The sequence below is a fragment of the Polypterus senegalus genome, chromosome 8 (assembly GCF_016835505.1).
Source record: "Polypterus senegalus isolate Bchr_013 chromosome 8, ASM1683550v1, whole genome shotgun sequence".
In the NCBI taxonomy this organism is placed as follows: domain Eukaryota; kingdom Metazoa; phylum Chordata; class Cladistia; order Polypteriformes; family Polypteridae; genus Polypterus; species Polypterus senegalus.
Window position 1 is genome coordinate 166,639,406 of NC_053161.1, and position 6,000 is coordinate 166,645,405.

A 6,000-nucleotide genomic window follows, 5' to 3' on the forward strand; every position below is an offset into this window, starting at 1 on the left:
GGGACAGTTAACTTTAAGCTGGAATGTTAAAGGCCTGAATCATGAATTAAAGAGAAAGAAAGTACTCTCTCACCTAACAGGTCTAAATGCTAAAATAGTATTTTTACAGGAAACCCACTTAATAAGCAAGGATCAGTTCCGGCTGCAAAAAGACTGGACTGGCCAAATGTTCTATTCTAGTTTTACGAAGAAAACTAGAGGGGTGAGAATTCTCATACATAGAACAGTACCATTTGTAGCATCAGATGTAGTATTGGATCCTGAAGGGAGATACGTGATGGTCATGGGAGACTTATCTAACTGTAAAATGATTTTGATAAATGTTTATGCACCTAATGTTGATGATGAGTAATTTATACAAAATTTATTTGCATCCATTCCCAATCTGAACACTCATAAAGTTATAATGGCTGGGGACTTTAATTGTGTTTTAAATCCACTTTTAGATAGGACTTCCTCCACAGGGGAACGCATCTAACACTGCAAAGATAATTACAAAGTTTATAACTGATCACAACTTATCAGATCCCTGGAGGTTTTTAAACCCAAATTCAAGAACATATTCTTTCTACTCACCAGTACATCATTGCTACTCAAGGATTGATTACTTCTTTATAGACAATAACTTCTTGCCTAAGATTAAATCTTGTAAATACGATGCTATTGTTATTTCTGACCATGCACCTATGATCTTGGAGCTAAAATTACTAAGCCCCATACACTCACCCCAGATGGCGCTCAACCGCTTCTATTAGCTGAGAGAATTGTACTGAATTTATATCCAAACAAATCAAATTCTTTCTAGAGACGAATACATCCACCAAGATCTCTGCAGGAATACTCTGGGAAACTCTTAAGGCCTTCTTAAGAGGACAGATTATCTCATATCTTTCCCACAGAAATAAATCCGAGGCCAAGAAAGTAGCAGAGATAAAAGCGAAATTACTAAAATAGATGAAGAACATGCCAGACTACCAAGCGAGACTCTACATAGGGAGGCAGGCTCTACATTCAGAATTAAACCTCTTGACAACTAAAGAAACTGAACAACTAATTTACAAATCCAGACATCATTATTATGAACATGGAGAAAGCTAATAAGCTTTTAGCTCAACAAATTCACAAGCAAGAAGTGCATACGCAATCTCGTAATCACTAACACGAACGGAGATAAAATCATGAACACAAAAATATAATGCACACTTTCAGAGACTACTATAAATCCCTATATACTACTGAGTTTAAAGAAGACAATATACAATCTAATGCATTTCTGGATACATTACAGATACCACAAATAGGCGCTTTAGTGTGGAGGAACTTGATAAACCTCTGGCATTATCAGAATTACTAGATGCTATAAAGTCACTCCAAGGTGGAAAAGCAGCAGGCCCTGATGGCTACCCTGCAGAGTTTTACAAGAAATTCTCCGCTCAGCTAGCTCCTCTCCTATTAGCAACATTTACAGAAGCCAGAGATAACCAATCTCTTCCACAAACCTTTTACCAAGCACTAATCACTGTCTTTCCAAAACAAAATAAGGACTTATTACAATGTGCATCATACAGACCAATTTCACTTCTGAATAACGACGTTAAAATACTCTCTAAAATCATAGCTAGAAGGATGGAGAAAGTGCTCCCTCGTAATATCACAAGACCAAACTGGATTTATTAGGGGCCGACACTTATCTTCAAATCTTCGACGCCTGTTTAATGTAATATACTCACCAACTAAATCAAACACCCCAGAAATATTATTATCATTGGATGCAGAAAAAGCATTCGACATGATTGAATGGAAATACCTTTTACTATTGGAGAAGTTTGGGTTTGGCCCAACATTTGTGCATGGATTAAATTACTGTATACTAACCCAGAAGCTTCAGTTTGCATCAATAACATTTGCTCAGACTACTTTAAACTAGAATGACGTACTAGACAAGGATGCCCTTGTCACCACTGCTGTTTGCATTGCCATTGAACCACTGGCAATACATTGTCGAAATACTGATCAGATAAAGGGGATTAGCAGAGAAGGACTGGAACAGAAAATCTCATTATATGCAGATGACATGGTACTGTATATATCGACCCAGAAAATTCTGTGCCTGCAGTCTTAGCAGCACTCACAGAATTTCAAAAGATCTCTGGTCTCAGAATTAATCTGAATAAAAGTGTACTCTTTCCAGTGAATTCTCAAGCATATAATATTAGATTAGACACCCTACCTTTTATCATTGCAGAACAGTTTAAATACCTCGTGTACATATCACAAGTAAACATAAAGCTCTTTATCAACAAAATTTTGCGTCTGCATGGAAAAAATTAAACAAGACTTGCATAGATGGTCAACCCTTCATCTCACACTAGCTGGAAGAATTAACACTGTTAAGATGAATATTCTTCCTAAGCTCCTTTTTATTTCAAAACATCCCAATATACATTAATAAATCATTCTTTAAGCAATTAGATTCAACAATAACCTCATTTATTTGGAATTCAAAACATCCACGCATCAAAAGAGCGACCCTACAAAGACAAAAGGCAGAAGGTGGCATGGCTCTACCTAACTTCCAGTTTTATTACTGGGCAGCAAATATACAGGCGATAAGAACCTGGACACAAATAGAAGAACATACACAGGCTTGGACCGCAATAGAAGTAAAATCCTGCAGTACTTCTTTGTATTCCTTGCTCTGCTCCAATAAACACATTATCGGCAATACACTAATAACCCAATTGTGTTCCACTCACTTAGAATCTGGAACCAATGTAGAAAGCATTTTAAGACGGAGAAGCTTCTATCTGTGGCACCTGCAAGAGAACCACCTCTTTCAACCTTCACAAACATATGCAGTTTTAATATCTGGAAAAATTTGGAATTAACTTGCTTAGAGATCTTTATATAGACAACGTCTTTGCATCCTATGAACAATTACATTCCAAATTTAACATTCCAGCTACAATTTCTTTCACTATCTTCAAATCAGGAACTTTGTTAAACAGAACCTTCCAGATTTTCCTCATCTTGCACCCTCATCCACGCTGGAAAAATATTGCTCAATCTCAAGGACTTAGACTCCATCTCTACAATATATAAAATCATTTTACAATCCCTTCCTTTCAAAGATCCAAGAGGACACTGGGAAAAGATCTCAATTAATATATCAGAAAAGGAGTGGAAAGTAGCAATGCAGAGAATTCACTCGAGCTCCATATGCAAAGCATACAATTATACAACTCAAAATTATATATGAGCACATCTGTCTCGACTAAAACTCTCAAAATGTTTCCAGGGCATGATCCAACCTGCGAACGTTGCAACCAAGCCCCAGCCTCACTGGGTCACATGTTCTGGGCCGGCACCAAATTAACATTATTCTGGACAAAAATTTTTAATTACCTTCAGACAGCCTTGGACTCACAATCCCTCCTAACCCATTAACAGCTGTGTTTGGGGTTCTTCCAGAGGGTTTAAAGTGGAGAAAGACAAACAAATTGTGATTGCATTCACTACACTGTTGGCACGCAGACTTATTCTCATAAACTGGAAGAACCCAAACTCGCCTCTTTAAGTCAGTGGGAAACTGATGTGTTATATTATTTGAAATTGGAAAAATCAAATACTCAGTTAGAGGATCTGTACAGACTTTTTTCAAACCATGGCAGGATCTAATCAGTAATATTTTAAAATAAGTTCATAAAGCACAGAGAATTTATTAATTTAGGTATGTTTACAAGCCTTAAATTTTACACGTTTGGCTTGCTCTCTCTCTCAGGGTGGGGATCGATCTGTTCTTAACTATTTTTCTCTTTGTAAAAACTTGATTGCTTTGTATGGATTGTAATAAAATTAATAAAAAAAGAAATAAAAAAAAGATAATAGAAATACATACATGAGTCTATCATAGGTGTATTTTTCTCTTTAATAAAAGGAAAACAACCCCTAAATATGTTTTTTTTCACCATTAGATGGTTAATTAACTATAAATGGTTAAAATAAAAAGATAAGAACTGTAATAATTTTATCAAGTTCTTCATACATAAAACAGATCCTTCAGTCACACTACCATGTTCAGCATGACAGCAGACACTGGTACTCGATCAGGATGACAGAATTGCCGCTCTAAACATTACAGGCATACCATCCAGTTAATAAAATTGTAGATAGATAAATAGATAATAAAAGGCATTATATTAGAAAGATAAATAAAAGGTACTATGTTAGATAGACAGATAAAAGGCACTATATTAAATAAAAAGATAATAAAAGGCACTATATTAGATAAAAAGATAATAAAAGGCACTATATTAGGGAGATAGATGCCGATCTATATAGCACATTTTCATACAAAAAAATGTATCTCAAAGTGCTTTACAAAATGAAGAATAGAAAAATAAAAGACACAGTAAGAAAATAAAATAAGTCAACATTAATTAACATAGAATAAGAGTAGAGTCCGATGGCCAGGGTGGACAGAAAAAACAAAAAATAAATAAAATCTGCAGGGATTCCAGACCATGAGACCGCCCAGTCCCCTCTGGGCAGTTCAAATACACCACACGCAACTCAATGATGTCTACCCTTAAATTGGAAAAAAATGTACTTGTTTCTCGGCGGAGACGCCTTCTTTCTATTTATCTAACATTTTAACAACACCCGATGCACTTTGGGTGTACTTTGTGTTACTGTAGCTGTTTTAACGTCCTTAAATAAAAGGGAAATACAGAAATCAAAGCGCAATCTCTGCGTTACTTCCGTTTCTTTTCGTGCTCACTGATTGAAGGACTAAACGGCACAGAATGGACACGATTCGGCGGCGGTATGTCTGGGCACTTCGAAGTAGAAATTGGAATCGACAACAGGGAGTGAGCTTTGAGCCGGAGAGAGAGGGCAATTAACGGCAAAGAGAAATTCACTCGAGCGGGGACCTTACGACTCGGCATGCCTGCGGTTCAAGTCGCGTAACTCTAATTAAAGCAAATGAAAACCGACACAGCCATAAAGTGTCAGACCCACCCCGATAACTTACCTTGTATCTCAAGATGATATAATAAAGCCCACTGACTCAAAGTTTACAGCTTAATGCCTGTTTACTGTTCATAAGGGACACGAGAAGTACGCGGACATCCGTTTTCGTCGCCCTGGATGACGTCACATGTCACGTGCTGTCGCCTGCTGTTTACGTGCACGCGCATTCGCTCGCTCTAGTTTACTCGAAGCTGCGCGCGACCGCCAGTCTTCTTCTTTTTCCTTTTTGTCTTTATATGACGGTTGGCAGACCCACTTATGGTGCATTGCTGCCACCAACTGGACTAGAGTGTAGTGTAGAATATGAAGAGGAAACATTTCCATCGGTTTAAAATTCAATACAAATTAACCCATAAAATCCTATACATTTTAAATATTGAAAAATAGCATTATGACACGAGCGACGATTACTTTCATAAAACTATTCAAATATTTCAAAGTAAAACTATTAACCCCATTCCTTGAATTGCTGCCTGAAGTTGTTTCCTTTCCTCTTTATATGCTTCGAGGTGAAATATGACAGGTTCTGCTGTTTCTTGGTGATCACAGTGCCTACAAAATCTAGATAGATGTTTTCCTATTCGATATACTGAATTATTTAGCATTGTGTATGCAATCGTTAATCTAGTCAGTATTATTTCTTCCCTTTTTGTTTTTCCAACCTCCTCCACAAGTCTAATGTATTTGGCTCAAATGCCTCCCCTTATATCCATTGTTCTGGTTTTGCCAAATCCTTTAGCTTTGACCTTACTAAATGAGATAGTTATATCCACCTCGGACAATTTTACATCTTCTCATCCCGTCAGTCCTTTCATTCTCTTCCAGGCCTTTATGTACAAGAACTCATAAAATAATCGCATATATTCAACTTTTGCAGGTGAAATAAAATCTGATTAACTTCCAATAACAAATCCAATATACAATTAATATGTTCATTTTTAATACTCGTCAGTCCTAAATATGAAT

The 6,000-nt window shown here is 36.6% G+C and overlaps 1 protein-coding gene across 2 annotated transcripts in view; it reads right to left on the reverse strand.

The window, feature by feature from the left end:
* LOC120534460 (gastrula zinc finger protein XlCGF17.1-like) overlaps positions 1-5,141 on the reverse strand; it is a 39,756-nt gene extending 34,615 nt beyond the window's left edge. For both annotated transcript variants that reach the window (XM_039762054.1, XM_039762052.1), the window contains exon 1: positions 5,036-5,141. The gene's annotated coding sequence lies outside the window, so the exon portion shown is untranslated. The remainder of the gene's footprint in view (positions 1-5,035) is intronic.
* Positions 5,142-6,000: the final 859 nt, after the last annotated feature.